This window comes from Peromyscus leucopus, chromosome 20, assembly GCF_004664715.2.
Source record: "Peromyscus leucopus breed LL Stock chromosome 20, UCI_PerLeu_2.1, whole genome shotgun sequence".
In the NCBI taxonomy this organism is placed as follows: Eukaryota; Metazoa; Chordata; class Mammalia; order Rodentia; family Cricetidae; genus Peromyscus; species Peromyscus leucopus.
The window spans coordinates 64,948,160-64,964,776 of NC_051080.1; the positions used below are offsets into that span (position 1 = coordinate 64,948,160).

Here is a 16,617-nt window from a genome sequence, read left to right on the forward strand (position 1 = left end):
GGATGTTTCAGTGTGGAGGAAAGCACAGCGGCCCTCTGGTTTCTCATCCAGAGACAATTGCTGTCTGTCCTCCCAGCAGTCAGTTGTATGGATTCTCCTGAGTTGGCTTCCTAAAGCGTTGCCTCCGAGTACCAGGGAACCATGAATTCAGCTCATGTCTGCTTCAGTCTCTCCCACTTCTAAGAGCTGATAAAGATCTGAGATGGTGCCTCCAGCACCCCCCACTCAGCAGCTCTGTCCATCCAACCACACTGTCACAGGACATCTCTGATGAGTGACCTCAGGAATCCAAACCCTACCCTGAACCCCACCTCCTACGTGGGACGGCAACCCTGAGTGAGGGGAATCTATACGGACAAATCTATACGGACACCGAGTGACAGGCCAGTGGCAGGCTTGGATCCCCAGAGGCAGCAACGCTGGCACCCTGCTGGGCTGCCCAGTGCCACTCTGAAGGGGACAGTGGTTTGCTCTCCTATTTAATGTCAAAGCCCTTCGCAGAGTGCTTTCTAACAACACCTCCAGCTCAGAGTTGCAGAGACGGGGAGGAAGACATTTTAGCTCAGCGATGAAGCACGCTGCGAGATGCCGAACATGGCTGGGTAGCTTTTCCCTCCTTTACCTTGGGAACAATGCAAAGTCCTTACGTTCACCACATGGAGACAGACGAGAGGATGATAAGGGAGAGGAGAAAACAGGCTTTTACTTTCAGAGACTCGGGAGACTTCAAAGCACACACCTTAGGGTATATTCTGCCCCACATGCGTTCAGGGACCAACAAGGAGGTTGGTAGCCCCACTTGCTCCTCAGAACTGTCGTCTGCTTCCTGTGGACAAGTGGGGTGACTGAGAGACGTTGCTTGATGCTGACAGTCTGCGTAAGATCATCTGATCTTTAAAACAATACAAGAAGGTAACCTTATTTATTATCCCTGTTTTCTGGAGGGAAGTCTAAGGTCAACAGAGTTGAGTAGTGGTTGTCTGAAGGTCACAGGGCTACTCAGTAGTTATAAATAAGATTCTGGATTCCAATGGTCCAGTAACTTCTCCTCACCCCATTGTCAAAACCTGCAGTAAGGATGGTGTAAGATGTTCTGAGCTCTATAGCCTCTTCCTTTCCTGCAGCCCCTTCCCTGGGCCCAGAAATCCCAAACAGCGGGTCCCTGGATTCCAGGAGACACACTGTGCAGGCACAGAGGGATGGTAGGGATTAAGGAGTGGTTACATCCCACAGGCCAGCCAAGCAGATCCAGCTCGAATGCCACATCTCAGCTGACTCTCTGTAGTGTCTCCCAGTCCTTGAAGATACACTGTGAACAGCCCTAGCTGTGGTAAGGCCGGCTCACAGAATTCTTTCTCCTGACTTCTGATTTCTCGTGGAAGCCACTGACTCTGGAAAATGAAGTAAGAGAAGCACAGGAAGAATGGAAGGAAGAGCAGCCCAAAAAACAAACCCTGAGCTCAGTCCCACGTGAGAGCAGCTCGCCTCTGTCCAATCATCTTATGTCCATCACTGCAGCTCTCCTGGGGCTACATGGGGACTGATTGAAAGCAATGGTTCTGGAGAGCAAGTCCAAATTCACCGCTAAGTGTCGAGGCTCTTTAAAACACAATTCTGGGGCTGGAGAAATAACGGAGGAGGTAAAGGGCTTGCTGTGCAAGCATGAGTTCGATGCCCGACACCCCCGTAAAATCCATGCATGGTGGCATGCACTGGGAGGCAAAGACAGGAGGATCCCCAGGGCTCACTGGCCAGTCAGCCCAGGCAAATTAGTGAGTTCCAGGAATGCAAGGTTCTCTGTCTAAAAAAAATAAAATAAATAAAAACAAACAAACAACAAAAAAAATACTTCTAAAGAATAACACCCAATGTTGAACTCTGGTCTCCACACACATGTACATACATGTGCACATGCACACACACCTTCCCCCATACAAACATAACACACACACACACACACACACACACACCTCCAATTTCAACTTTCTGTTTCAGCAGCTACCAAGATGGAACTCATAAGGAGAGGTGACTTGTGGGATAGAAGAGGCTAAGCACAGATCTGAATCCCACCTCTGTATTTTAGGAGCTATGGCTTTCCTTGAAGGGCTTCTGACAATATTAAAAGAAACAAGGTGTGTTCAAGTGCAGTGCATACCGCGGCTGCTCGCTGTAAGAGTCGTAGAACTGAATCCTGGGCACACGTGTGCTTGTTCCTGGCTGCCATAGCTGTCCTGCCCTGAAAGTCAACAGTCTCTGGTAGTGACATCCTACCAGTCTTCTGGTTTAGCTGGTACCTGCCCCAGGAAGTAGTTCTTGATTTCCAAGACAAATGAGACAACGGACATGGAAATGCATCCATGATGCGATCTTATGCAAAAGCCTTGTTTGACTCTCTGTTGTCTAGGCAACAGATTCTAATCCTCCCAGGGAGAACAGTGAGGCTCTTCACATTTGAATCTTTGCCTCCAGCCCTTTCTTTTGCATCTCAACCTCGTGCATCTACTGTGGCGTCCTCCATACGACGAGCAAGCTCCCTCGTGTATTTCCTCCTCCTAGGGACGGCAGCACCAAAATAGAGGTGGATGAAGCAACTTGCACTTGGGACTCTGGAGCATGAGTCATGCCACATCCAAGGACTACGTGTTTTCACTCGGCAACAGCTGAGTTAGTGGGAAAAGCGTCCATCCCCAGGGCAGTGTGAAACTGTGCCATCGCTCTGTGCAGGATAGTGCACAGTGTGGTGCTAAGACGCCATCAGAACTGACCCCATTCCTGGCTTGTCACTCTCCAGGAAGATGGCCTTTGTCGTGTCTGTGAAGGCCTATTCCTTCACCTAGGGGAGCAGAGTGGTAAAAACACTCCAAGGTATCATGAGGAGGGGTTCCTGGCATATGCCGTGCTCAGTGAGCACCTACTGTTAGAACCCCTGGGGTAGGAGTTCCTCTGAAATACCACTGGAACTTAGTAAACATTTGAGATGGATTTTATGTAATGCCTGAGACTAATCCGAGCATCGTGGATACATCTCTCACTCAACATTGCAAGGTCAACGTTGTCCTCCACTCCCACCTTTCCCTTTGAGCTTTCATAGAAATTGTAGAGTTGGTAGGCACTTCCTTGGAGATCATATTTTGCTCTTGGGGAACATGCTTAAGAATTCCTCCGCTAGCACCTTGATTCTTCGGGGCTCGTTGTGTAGTGTGTGGTATGGGTAAGAAGGTCAAGAGTCAAGCCAAAGAGCCTGGCATCTAGTCAGGGCCCTGGTTATGAGTGTGTGGTTGGTGTTGGCAAAGCCCCTGAGCCTCGCTGTTCCTTGGATTCCTCATCTGAGGGCCAGCTACCTCAGAAGGCAGTGAGAAGGGAAGTATTTTAAAAAATCTATGAAGTATGACTCGGGTCTAAGGTTCTGGAATGGGCTGCTTTTTCCTCTTGGCCTACTTTCCTACAAGTTAAAAATGTCTGTTTCTACATTCCAGAATGTACAAACAACTGAAAAGCAGTACTTTTTTTGTGTGTGTGTGGTAACTCATCTGCTTGCAAAACCTGACCTGAATTCACATGAGTCTATTAACAAGACTCTCCCTCCACCCCCGTTACATTCATATTCATGTTTTGCTGAAGAAATGATGTATTTGAGTGGCCATCTCCTTCACCCCGGGGGTGTAGGTGGTGTGCAGCAGAGTCTATTCTGGAACACATCTAGCCCACCAGTTTTACTTCAGATGTCTTGGGCTCATCTTTTCACAGTGTGTCCCAAGCTGTTCACATTGGACACCGCTGGTGTGATTCTGTTCCCTGGCCATTGCTCTAAGCCCCATACATTTTTCATTGAATCAATTTTTAGACTTCATTCAAGCGAGCTGTTTGATTGAAGTATAATATAATAAATATCTGGCTGTTAATAAAATGTTGGTCTCTGTGACAACCCAGCCGCTCTGCGTATCACTGTGGAATGTACTCCATGAGTTTAATAAGGGGGTGTGAGGCCTCGGTGTCACCAGTGAGGTTTGGGTTCGCCCTTGGCATTTCTAGTGACCATGAACAGTTCCACCAAGGACTGTAAACAGAAGACTGTATGCAACCACATCAGATGCAAAATGCTGTCGAAAAGCCACAGAAGGGCCTGTATGGATGGAAGGTGCATCCCAGCTTTGGACCAGCCCACTCAGGAAGCATCCCCCGTAGACCTGTGTTTGAACACCCGGTTCCCAACTAGTGGCGCTGTTCTGGGAGGCTGCGGAGGCTGGGGGAGGTAGAGCTTTGCCGGAGGAGTCTGGACACTGGAGACAGGCCTTGAACTGTACAGCCCAGCTCCATTTCTCATTCCATGGAGATGAGGAATCCCAGCCCCTGTGAATCCCCAGCTTCCGTGGCCCTAACTCCCGACAGTGATGGGCATTTATATCCTCTCAAACCATGACCCAAATAAACCCTTTCTCCTTCCAGTCACCCTGTCAAGTACATGGTCATAATGACAAGGAAAGTGGCTAATATGTGGTACAGCCCTTCACAGCTGTTTGTATCTGCTCCCCGTCTCCACAGATATAGCATCCGTATTCCTGGAGTAACTTTAATATACAAGTTCAGGGTCATGCAGGTTGAGCACTTGCCCTACAGTCTGGAAAGTCACAGGCAAAGCTAAGGGTAAATTCAGTTCCTGCTGTGCCCAGGGCTCTCTGCCACAGCAACCTGCTCTCTTAACTGCTCGGGCCACTGCTTCAGCCACTGTCCACCTGTGGTCTTCTTCACTTCCGGAGTCAAGAAAACTGGTGGGAACCTGGCTATTTCACAAAACCAGCAGGCTCTCAAATGAGGACACGCCCCTGTTCCCTGGCTGCTGTCTGTTGCTGTTTTCTGGGAAAAGACTCTTTGGTGGTGGTGTGGTTCTCCTGGGGTTTCTGGAGGTTTTCCAGATCTTTAAAGTAGACTGAGAAGAATCTTCAGTTGTCTTAAGCATTTCCCCCAAGTTAGGAGAATGGGACTTGGTGAACATAGGGCAGAGAGTAGATCATCTGTCTATGCCCACCCACAGCACCATAATCCAGCCCTTTTATGAGCACTAAAGATGATTTTTTAAAAAATGGGCTGGAGAGATGGCTCAACGATAAGAGCACTGGATGCTCTTCCAGAGGTCCTGAGTTCAATTCCCAGCACCCACATGGTGGCTCACAACCATCTATAATGAGATCTGGCATGCAGGCAGAACACTGTATACATCATAAACAAATAAATCTTAAAAAAAAAAAAAAAAAAAAAAAAAAAAAAAAACATAATTGCTGGAGGACTGGAGAGCTTCAGGATTGCCTGGACAAGTAAAGAAAATGGGATGGTCAGTTTTGATTCTCAGTGTGACCGCATTTGGAATCTGTGACTTGTGAGGCGGGGGCATTTCCAGATCGACTGAGGGAGGCCTCAGGCTCAGCATGGCTGACACCTTCCAACAGAGAGAGGTCTGAGGGGAAAGCAGTGCGGCTTCACCGCCTGCTGCCGAGGGCGGCTGGTGGTGGTGGTGAGGTTACCAGACAGAGGTCTGAAGGCTGGTGAGGTGGCTCAGTGGAATGGCCCCGTGGATTCCCAGAGCCAACAAGAGAGTGGAGGGGAAGAACTGACTCCCCAGAGCTGTCTGCTGATCTCCATATGCCTGCTGTGCCACATGCCTCCACACATGCACACCACACACACACACACACACACACACACACACACACACACACACGAATAAGCTGAAACATTTCCTTTTCGAAAGGTCTAAGGGAAAAGCATTGGTGCCTGCCTGCCTGTCTTCACCTCTTGTTGACGGGTGCATCTATTGTTGTTGCTGCTGCCGCTGCAGCTACCACTGCTGCCGCCATCCTCTGCCAACATCAGACTCTAGCTCCTTCAAGCCTTCCAACTGTTTTAGAAATCAAGACTCTCCAGGAATCTTCCAGGCCTTCAACACCAGATTGGGACTGCTGAGGCATCCAGCTTCATGGACCGAGCAGCTACTTGATGCTCAGCCTCTCCAGCTTACTCATAGCCACTGTGGGCTTACCCAGCACACCCTCTGTAGGTTCTGTCTTCTAGAGAAGACTGCCTAATACAGAAGAAGACATCTCGCTGTGATTTTCTCCCCCAGGCCTCCTCTTTTTTTAAAATCAGAATCGGTCATTTTGGTTTCCATACTGGGTCCTGGCATTTATTGTAAAGAAGTCTGAAGGCCTGGTGAGAGGGCTCGGTTGATTCCGAGAACCCACATAAAGGTTGTCCTGGTTAGGGTTTCTATTGATGAAACACCATGACCAAAAGCAACTTGGGGAGGAAAGGGGTTATTTGATTTACACTTCCACACCACTGTTCATCACTAAAGGAAGTTGGGACAGGGACTCAAACCGGGGAGGAACCTGGAGGCAGGAGCTTATGCAGAGGCCATGGAGGGGTGCTGCTTACTGGCTTGCTCCCCATGGCTTGCTCAGCCTTATAGAACCCAAGACTGCCAGCCCAAGGGCGGCCCTCCCCCACCAAACACTAACGAAGGAAAAGCCTTACAGGCTTGCCTACAGCCCAATTTTATGGAGGCATTTTCTCAAGCACAGCTCCCTCCTCGGCAGTGACTCTAGCTTGTGTCAAGTTGACCACCTGCAGGAGCCAGTCCTCTCCTTAGGTGGGTCCCGGTCTGCTCCTCTCTCTTGAAAATCTCTTATCTCTAAGCCTTCTCTGCTCCCTGCTCACTCTAGTCTCTCCCTCTGATCAGTAAACTCGGTTTTACAGATATTCAAATGTCTTTTGGGTGTGTATACTATTAAAAATTGTTATACATTGTTCCACTTTATTCAAAGGGCTGATGCTGGAGCTAGAATTTGGCCTTCCCGCCCCAGACCCAAGCATGCTTGTTGAGGTTTCCTCCAAAGTCTCTGTCCCGGGTCAGGTCAAAGTCAGTCACCGGACTCTGTGACAGAGAGAAGGAAAACAGAACAAAACATCCCAGAAAATTATATTATATGCTTAAAACCAACTAAAAAGTAAACTGTTCCCAATAGGGATCACTGCTGCCTGTCTCCTCCTTTTCTTGGTTTTGTTCACTGTTCTTAAAAATGACAAAAATGTGGTCACAGATGTTTAACTCTCTAAATATCCTCTCTTATATTTCTAAACTTTTACTACAGTATAAACTTTATCTCAGGATTTGTAAGACCATTGTGTAAACTCTCTTAATCTCAGGAGTTGTAAGTTCATTGGATGTGGTTTAATAAAAAAAAAATTATCTATAAAAATCTGTTAAAAATCTGTAACAGAAAGTTAGCTTGAAACTTGTAACAGAAAGTCTTGAGAGTTTAGAATTTTATACAAATTTTTTAAACTTTTTTTTTAATGGAAAAAGGCTCTGAGGCTGAGGCACGATTACCTGCCAGCCTGAATTGATTTCATCTGTAAAAATCAGGCTTTACTTTTCCTCGAGCTAAGTCTCCCATGAGAAAGGCAAGCTCACAGCCAGGTTTACCTTGCTAATAGGCCTCTGGCTGCAAAGGGTAAATTCACAAAACAGGTTTCAATGTTAAAAAAAAAAAAATCTCAAGCTACCATGCTGTTGTTATTGACTAAAACTTGCTTTTACTATTCCTTTATTTAAAAAAAAAAAAAAAAAAAAAAATGCTTCTCAGTGACTGTTCTCGGTAACCAAACCCCTATGTGCCATGGCCAATGATTAGATGTTCCCAGATAAAAATGTCAATGCTCACTCGGTGGAGTTCTGATGTGTTGATCTGGTCTTGGTAACAAAAACACTGGCTACTAAAACTTTTTTAAAAATAAGTAAAATTACCATCGTCACAAGCCCAACATTTTTAACTTTCCTTTGGTTGTTTTCTAAATATAAGCTTAAAAGTGCTTCCCACTGTACTGAAAACATCTCTGTCCGATCTATCCAGCTCAGCCCTCTGGACAGAGAGGAAAGAATGTTCACGCTTTTGTCCCAGATCACCTTCTGGGTCCTCAAGCTCTTCTCGACCTTTGTTCTCTTTCCTGCCAAGAAATTTGTCTTATTACAGACGAATGTTTATGCTTCTGTTACGTTGATGACTTTTCAGGCTTTGACTGTGGCTTACAGGCCTTGGTGGACTCCAGCATTTACAGACAATTGTTAACTGCTTTTTCTACAATGAGGATTTCAGTGCAGGTGACAGACAGTGGTCATAGTAACACCTTCTGTCCCTAGTCTAATCTGTCCCCAGCAGATTTCCACTCAGCTGACGGACACCGTCCAGGAATCGACTGTGGCCTGGAACTGCTCCAAAGCGGGCTCATCCCCCAGCCTCAGTGGTCCTGCAAAACCAGCAGGACCTGGGCTTGATGAAAGTTGAAATGAGCCAGCCCAGCCAGGTGAAAGAAAGCTGGCCTGCAAACTGTGGTCTTCAGGGACTAACTCCAAGGATATCGTCAGGTCCCTCACAGGCGCCAAGCTCTTACATCTCCCTGGCCCACTGATTTCCGTATTTCTTGTAATAATGATCACCTCATCTCTTCAAGTTCTTTCAGGAGAAAATTGTCGGAATTATGCAATGGTCAGTAAACCTGATGCTTCTAACCAAACTTCCTCAAGTCTCAAACCATCACTTATCTGAATCCCCTCCGCCTTCTGGCCTTTGGCCAGCATTCTACCCATGGGGACCCTGCCCAGGTCTGAAGCCATCAAATACTACACACCCCTGTCATCAACAAAAGGCTAGAATGTCAGATCCAAAGGGCACCCATTTCCCCCCTAAAAAGGGCAGGCCCGGTGACTTGGTCCTAAATTAAGTCTAGGGTCTACACAAGCTGGACTGTAGAAGCATTTTTGGTAATTAGATAAATAAATAAACAAACAAACAAACAGCATTCCTTAACAACTTGTGGAATGGGTTCCCCTCTACCAAAATGAGCCATTTCCCTGCCTCTGGCAGAAGGGACATGTGACTACTGACATACAGCTGTGATGCCTATCAGCATATCAAAGCCCATGCTGGCTTCCAGGCTCCTTCAGTCCCTAGTCACAAGTATCCTTGATACATTTAAAAGCCCACACTAGCACCCTGGCCCTTCTCACCTCCTCCTCTACCCAGGCAGCTCTAGCTCATGGGCTTTCCTTCCCTCAGCTGCTCATCCTCCTTATACTACATATGATTTTCCCATTTCTTGCTGCCCTAGCCTGGCTATGTCCAGTCTGCTCTGGACAAGCTCTCTCTCTCTCTCTCTCTCTCTCTCTCTCTCTCTCTCTCCACACACACACACACACACACACACACACACACACACACACACACATCAATAATAAAATTTCGGTGGTTTCTTTATTGTACCCTCACTTATATTTAACTCTTCACCCAACACCAAAGAAAATACATGACAGCTGCTGTTGTTCCTGCCAATTCAGATGCTCTGGGCCTTTGGCCCAGAGGACCTGTGAGGACCTGTGTGGTGAACAACTGTTGCATTCAGTGATTACAGACTTAGTTCCCAGAACAGCACAGCTGAGGAAGCAGGCAGCTTATGAGTCTCCAGCTGCACACATTTCCCCAGCTTTGGGGCACTGCTCACAGGATGTCTTGAGGATAAATCAGTCGGCATCATTTGAAATGTGGTCTTTTCCTTACTGTTAGCAAACGGAATCGGAGAAAAGAGGGATGAATATCTGCGAATAGTTACTGCTTCCATTGGTATCTTTGACTTCCAGGATATTCCTTTTGGATCCAAGCATATCTTCTTCATCTGAACTTCACAGAATGGCCTCCCCATTCCTTCTCCAATGGAGGGAAACAGCCCAGGGTTAAGCAGTAAGAAGCAAAAGGAGACAGGAAACCCTCCACCTAGAACTTTGTAAAAATGGTGTCGCCTGACTGCTTGTATCATAGGGAATCTAGGAGAGCCTAAACACGCACAGACCCCCAGATGAAACTACCTGGGGAAAGGTTTGCGAATCTACATTTTGACGAGTGCCCTTGGTGCGACTTTGGAAAGCGCTGATATTTGGCATGTTATAATCACACAAGGGATGCCACCTATTGTTGGCATGTCCTGTCAGTAGTTTGTATCTACAGCAGAGACGCAGGGCACAAGAGAAGCAGAAGCCAAGCAAACAACTCTCTGGTAATTGTAGAGCCGGTTAATGCAAGTGAGCACCAAGTAATACTCTAAAGCCTGGTCAGTCCGTCCACCTGGAGACGTGGACAGCATCAGCAAGGTCTCCCACCAAGAGAAGCTGTGCCTGCATGTCCCGCACCTGAACATGGCTGGAGGTGGGTGGAGGTCAAAGGTTAGTGATGGATGGAGGAAATGGGGGATGCAAGCAGAAAGATAATCTGGGGTGGGAAAAATCAATGAGAGAATTGGGTCAGTCAAAATTTCATCATGGAAGGGAAGAAGGCCAGTGAGTCCCCACCCCTCCTGAGGAACTAGTGACAGTTAATAGCATCAGGCAGGGAGAAGAGGTAGATCATCATCATCACCATCATCATTATATTTTATATACTGTGTGTGCACACACACAGGAATGCCACAGCGCATCTATGGACCTCACAGGACAATCTGCAAGTCAGTTTTCTCCTACCTTGTGGTCTCCAGGGATCAAACTCAGGCTGTCAAGCTTGGCAGCAAAGGCCTTTAACAGCTGAACCGTCTCACTAGTCCCTAAGGGGTGGCGCTGTCTCCAGTGGTGTGGTCACTGGTAAGCTGCCCGTGCTCCGGTAAAGAACCTCTCACCCATCCTCACACAGCCACCTTAACTCAACTCAGTGGGACACACACACGTGTTCACACACACACACACACACACACACACACACACACACACACACACCATCAGAACAGGAGGACTTGTTGGGAAGCAGTTTTGTCAGGAGTGGGGATGAGAGAAAGTAATGAGGAGTAAACATAACCAAAATTCATTACATGGATTATGAAATTGGCAAAAAAAAATCTTTAAAAAGCAGAGTGAGAACCTGGCTGAGCTGAAGAGCTGTGGTGGTTCTCTGTGTGACTGGAAGGTGGGGAACGAGAGCTGGAGGGACAGCAGGGACATGTCACAGCTGTGCAAACTTACCTTCCTTCCTTCGGGAAAGAGGCGACATCGAGTTTCTATCGCTAAGACACATGAACAAATATCTCCACTCTACTAGGCCTTGGTGTTTTTTTTGTTTTATTCTCTTCCTGATCCCACTGCAAATCCCAAGCAGATGCTAAAAATAGCTGGCGTGATGAGCCTGCTCCATTTCCACCGTCTGCCTCTTCAGCTATGATTATGTTCAGGTTGTGACTGGGTTTAGTCAGTTAATTTCAATCAAACCCATCAGGCATTTCCAACACACACACATTCTTATTCCTCAGAAGTATTATTATAACTGGTTTGTTATCTGCTCTACTGTTGAGTCAATGTATTTAGTTATCTATCATTATATAACCAAACATCCCCATCTTAACGGCCTAAAGGACCCGTTTGCATTTTCTCACTCTGTGAGAGTCAGCCTTAGCTGGACAAGGCTTCTGCCAGGCTAGCTTGGTGGCCGGTGGGCTAGGCTGTTCCCTTCAGCTCATCACTAGCGGATTCGCCATGGGCTGGCTTGGGGCAGAGCTCAGGTTCAGATGTGGGGAAGGGAAGGCTTTATACAGGCCTCTTCACAAGGTTCTTCCAGCAAGAGTTACCCTTATAGCTTATTACTGTCATATTATTATTATTATGAGAAAGGGGGCAGGGAGGGAGGAAGGGGAGAGAGAGAGAGAAGGAGGGAGGGAGGGAGAGAGAGAGAGAGAGAAGGAAGGAGAGAGACTTAACTTTGAGTCACACCTGCTGGGTAGGCATCTACCAATAAGCTCTATACCCACCTTCTTTTTCATCTTTGTTTTCAGACAGGCTCTTACTAAGTTCCTAGGTGGGCCTGATCTTCCTGCCTCAGCCTTCTGAGAGGCTGGCCTGGCAGGAGTGACCTTTTTGAGTGGCAGCTAAGGTTCTCAAAGCACCAGGGCAGAGCTTCCCAGCGCCTCTTAAGGCCCCTGAGCTGACCTGGTGCGCCTTCTGCCGAACTCCCCCGGAGAAAGGGATCTATGAACCTAGACTGATTCCCGGAAGGAGCGCGCACAAAGGCTTGGCTAACAGCAGGTGCTGTTTGTTGGACCATTCATAAACCAAGCTGTAGCTGTTGGCTCTCCGGCCTCGACTGGCTCCCAGCTCTCCACATAGAAAATGTCCTCAGGCTCCTGAGACCTAAGAGAATTGAATCCTTTTCTGCAAGTCTCAGCCTCAAGGTTTAGACCTTGTCATCTAATCAGATCCTGGTGTGGATGGGGTGTCTCAGGATCTGAAGCAGCCAACTGTACCTCCCTGAACAGCACAAAACGAGCTTAGAGACTTTCCTGTCACCCCATCCCATCTGCTCTAAGGACAGCCGCGGTCCCTGGGGGGGGGGGGCTTCTCCTGACACTGGCTTCCAGATAGTCCTTCTTTTAGGAAAATCAAGAGCTTATTTCTAGATCTAGATAGATTTCCCATTCTGGTTCCTACATGTTGAGCCTAGAGGCCTCTTCATTTTTAATTGTCTGTTCTTTTTAGTCAGTCTCTCTGTCTCTCTCTCTGTGTCTCTCTGTCTGTCTCTGTCTCTCTCTCTCTCTCTCTCTCTCTCTCTCATAGTACTAAGAGTTGAACCAGGGCCTGGTGAGTGCCAGACATAAGCTCTGCCACAGAGCTATGTCCTCAACATTCTTTTTACTTTTTATTCTCCACACAAGTCTTGCTAAACTGCCCCTGCTGGCTTAGCTCCCTCTGTAGCCCAGGCAGACCTTGAACTTACGATCTTCCTTCCTCAGCCTCCCGAGAAGCTGGAATTACAGGCCTGTGTCACCAGGCCTGGCTGGCTCTGTTTTGATAATATGATTTTAGCTCAGCAAACGCATGTGAGATTCTTATGATGCTTGCCAGGCTCCTTTCCATTAGAAAAGAGCCGTCAGATTTTATTTGCAATAAGCCTCTCCGTATGTAGGGGTGTTAGCGCTGTGGGAAGATGCCCTTACATTCTTAGAAGCGCGTGTGTCTAGAGGCTTGACTGAGGTCCACTCTCAGTAGATCTCATAGCCCTGACTTCAGAACCGATTCCATTTTCCCTGCGCTTTGGATTTGCGCCGCACCCCTTCCCCACCCCAAGCAAATCTGCAAACTCTGCAGACTGCATGACAGGCAGGTTTATTCACTAAATCTGTTCAAGACCCAAGTTGGAAAGCTTTTCTGCTCTGATGCTTTCGCTTTCCAGCTTTTTCTCTGAGTCATATGTGGCCAAAAGCAGGCAGCTAGCACTTGCAACATTCTGGAAACAGTTTCTGAGGCTACTAAGTTCTTTGGACATCTTTTCTGTCTTCTGCCATCAACATATTGCCAAACTTCCAACCGCTATACACCATAGGTTGTCTCCCCTCCAGACTCCCAGATTCCACTTCCTCGCATCACTTTCAGCCTTCACTTGGGGTCCCCCTGAGGCGCCTCCTATTCCACCCACTACCCAGTTCCAAAGCCAAGAGTAAAGGTTTTGTCATGACAGTTGCCTACATCCAACTCCTGACTTTTGCTTTGGTTAGCTTTTGCTATGTAACAAATTCAGCTTAAAATGGCAAGTGTGTGTGTGTGTGTGTGTGTGTGTGTGTGTGTGTGTATGTGTGTGTGTGTTTCCCACAATTTTGAAATCTGAAGTAAGAGAACCAATTTCTGCTGGTCTTGCCCCAGTTCACCAAGGAAGGGAATCAGGCTCAGACTGTGAGAGTCCACAACTGTCTCAGTGAATGCCCCCCCCCCTAAAAAAAAAAGCTGTGCTCGGTTTGGCGGCACATATACTAAAATTGGAACGATACAGAGAAGATTAGCATGGCCCCTGCGCAAGGATGACATGCAAATTCGTGAAGCGTTCCATATTAAAAGAAAACAAAAACATAAGCTCCAAGACATCATTTCCTCTCAAACATCTGAGCAATCTGGTTTCACACAAGACAGAGGATGTGTCTGGAAGGTTTCATAGATGAAGGTCTCTTTTCCCTGCTCTGGGTGTTTAATGCTGTTGTGAATTTAATAAAGTTACTCCATTGAAAAGGCCACTGCTCTGCAATGTCTTGCTGAAAAATAAATCCGAGGGATAATCATCCTTTGCAGTCTAGGGGAACGGCTCAACAAAACAGCCAGTCAAGAGAAGACCTAGGACTTTGTCCTAAACATTATTCCAAAGACGCTACAATAGGCACCCAGAAATCCTGAGGAGCCCCAAATCATCACACCTCAGTGGAGCTATGTAAAGGGTCACAATGCACAAGTAACTTCAAAACTGTGTTTGATCTGGGCTCTTTTGGGTGGCACTGAACTTTCACCAAAGACGTGTTGAATGAACTGAGATTTCAATACTTAAAACAACGGGATCACACAGCTTAAAGTACCTAAAGAGACAGAAAATGGAATGTTTTCACTTCCTGTTATTCTTCGGCTTAAAACTATGCATCAGGGTCCATGTTTTTTTCAAACATTTTACTTCCAGACTGAAAGGAAAAGAAGGTGTCTGTTGATGGACAGGTTCCAGAGAGATCACGGCCAGTGCCCAGCTCCTTCTCAGAATGAAGGAGCTGTCCTGGGGCATCACCATAAATACCAAGGACAGAGAAGTGAATTAGCTAAGAACACGTTTGCACTCAGGAGCACCGGGCTGCGGCCTAGCATGAGCAACAGAGGAGTGTATTCGCTCCCAGAGGCCCACAGGACCGGGGGACTAAGCATGCATTCAAATCGATGTCTTGCCCTTGGAAGCTGCCCTCTGTATTTCACTTATATTTTTCCCAAATTGGAGTAGTTCAAGAGTTGTACTTAATAGGTTATTTTACATTAAGTCTCGCTGCAAAGTATAGATGAATACAAATTGAATCAGAAGACTCCACTGCCCAGTATGCTAAAAAGGAAGAAACTGTAACGTATTCTAAGATCTTGACTGCAGCACTGTGAACCGTGTGAGGCATTCAGAATATACAATTGTGGGACTTGCAGAGGGTGGGAAGGCCGTGGGGCTCTGTGGAACCATGCTCCTGGGGACACTCCTGCTGACCCACCTCCCTCACAACCACCGCTCCCTGGACACTGAACACACAGGTAAAGGTAAGTGCAGAAAATATCTGCTGTGAACAGCCATGGGGATTCTTACCAAGAAAGGCTGAATCTCAGTTAAACTGCTTACTGGATTTTGAGTGGGAAGGATATTGCAGGCAGATGTTACTGTGGAATGTGAAAGTAGCCAGCACCCAGCCCCAAGATGTAGCCTGGTGAGAAAACATGCCAGACCTCAGGCTGCATGCAATAGATGATGGGCTAGTGATAGGAAAACACACTGAGACAGAAAGGCTAAGCAATCCAGATACGCTGGCTCATCTCCTCTACAACAGTCTCCTCAAGATCTGAGCTCAGAAAGGGAAAGGAGCTTGGGGAAAATGAGTTAAGATGATTTTAACCTTGACTGCCCTCCTAAAGTGGTTCATTTTCTACACAGAGAAATGCAACTTATAAAAGAGTGGCGCTGCCGGGCGGCGGTGGCGCACGCCTTTAATCCCAGCACTCGGGAGGCAGAGGCAGGTGGATCTCTGTGAGTTCGAGGCCAGCCTGGTCTACAGAGCGAGATCCAGGACAGGCTCCAAAGCTACACAGGGAAACTCTGTCTCAAAAAAAACAAAAACAAACAAGCAAACAAACAAACACAAAAAAGCATGGTGCCGACCACCAGACTATTCACCCATAAATTGAAAGTCCCAGGTTACCCACCACTCTCCTTAATTGTTGAATATACTATCACCCTAGAATTCTGAAAGCAGGAGAGAGGAGGGGAAGAGAGGTGGATAGGGAAGAGGAGGGGAGGGGAGGGGAAGAGGAAGAGGAGGAAAGAATGAAAAAGGAGAAAAGGGAACAAGAAGATGCATGTGCCGGCAGGAGAGCTGTACTTAAACAGACCTGTAGCCGCTTAGCCAACAACTCCAAGAGTCTCCTCTATAAAGCCAGGGGTTGTGCTGTCCTCGCCTCTTGACTGGAAGACATTCTTACGCTGCTCTGAAGGCTCCTCAATGGCTGCTCTTTCCTTTGGCTGTCCTGGCAGGTTTCAACGCTTTGAAAGGTTTCTTCTCCACCCCACCCTCCCAGGCACGTCCAGCTTGAGGTCCTCTCCCCTCCTCACCTCGGCTTCTCTTGCCGCCCAGGAAGACACTCACCTCCTACCTCACAGTGTGGAAGGCCTGTTGCTGGGGGGATACAGAGGAAAGCTAGCGCCGACCCTGCCTACAAGAACTCACGTGATTTCAGTCTCGGCACCACCGGCTACTGAGGACAGCCGGTGCTTCAAAAATGGAGGGCTGTCCCGTTGCACATGCTCAGCAGCATCCCTGGCCTCAACCCACCAGACAGGGTAGCTCTCTTTACATTCCAAGTCATGACAATCAGAATTGTGCAGATATTGTCAAATGTCCCCTTGGGAGCGAGCAAAATCATCCCCAGTTGAAAATAACATGGAGGAGAAGCTTCCTATAGATCAGTGGTTCACAGGGATCAACTCAAAGAGCCATATTTAAAAAAAAAAAAATCCCAGGAGAAGACATCGTAAAGCTTCTGAA

The 16,617-nt window shown here is 47.4% G+C and overlaps 1 non-coding gene across 1 annotated transcript; it reads left to right on the forward strand.

Moving 5' to 3' along the window:
- The first annotated feature begins 13,800 nt into the window (after positions 1–13,800).
- On the forward strand, positions 13,801–13,907 carry LOC114694869. Its single transcript, XR_003734770.1, has one exon. It is a non-coding gene; the product is annotated as a U6 spliceosomal RNA (small nuclear RNA).
- Positions 13,908–16,617: the final 2,710 nt, after the last annotated feature.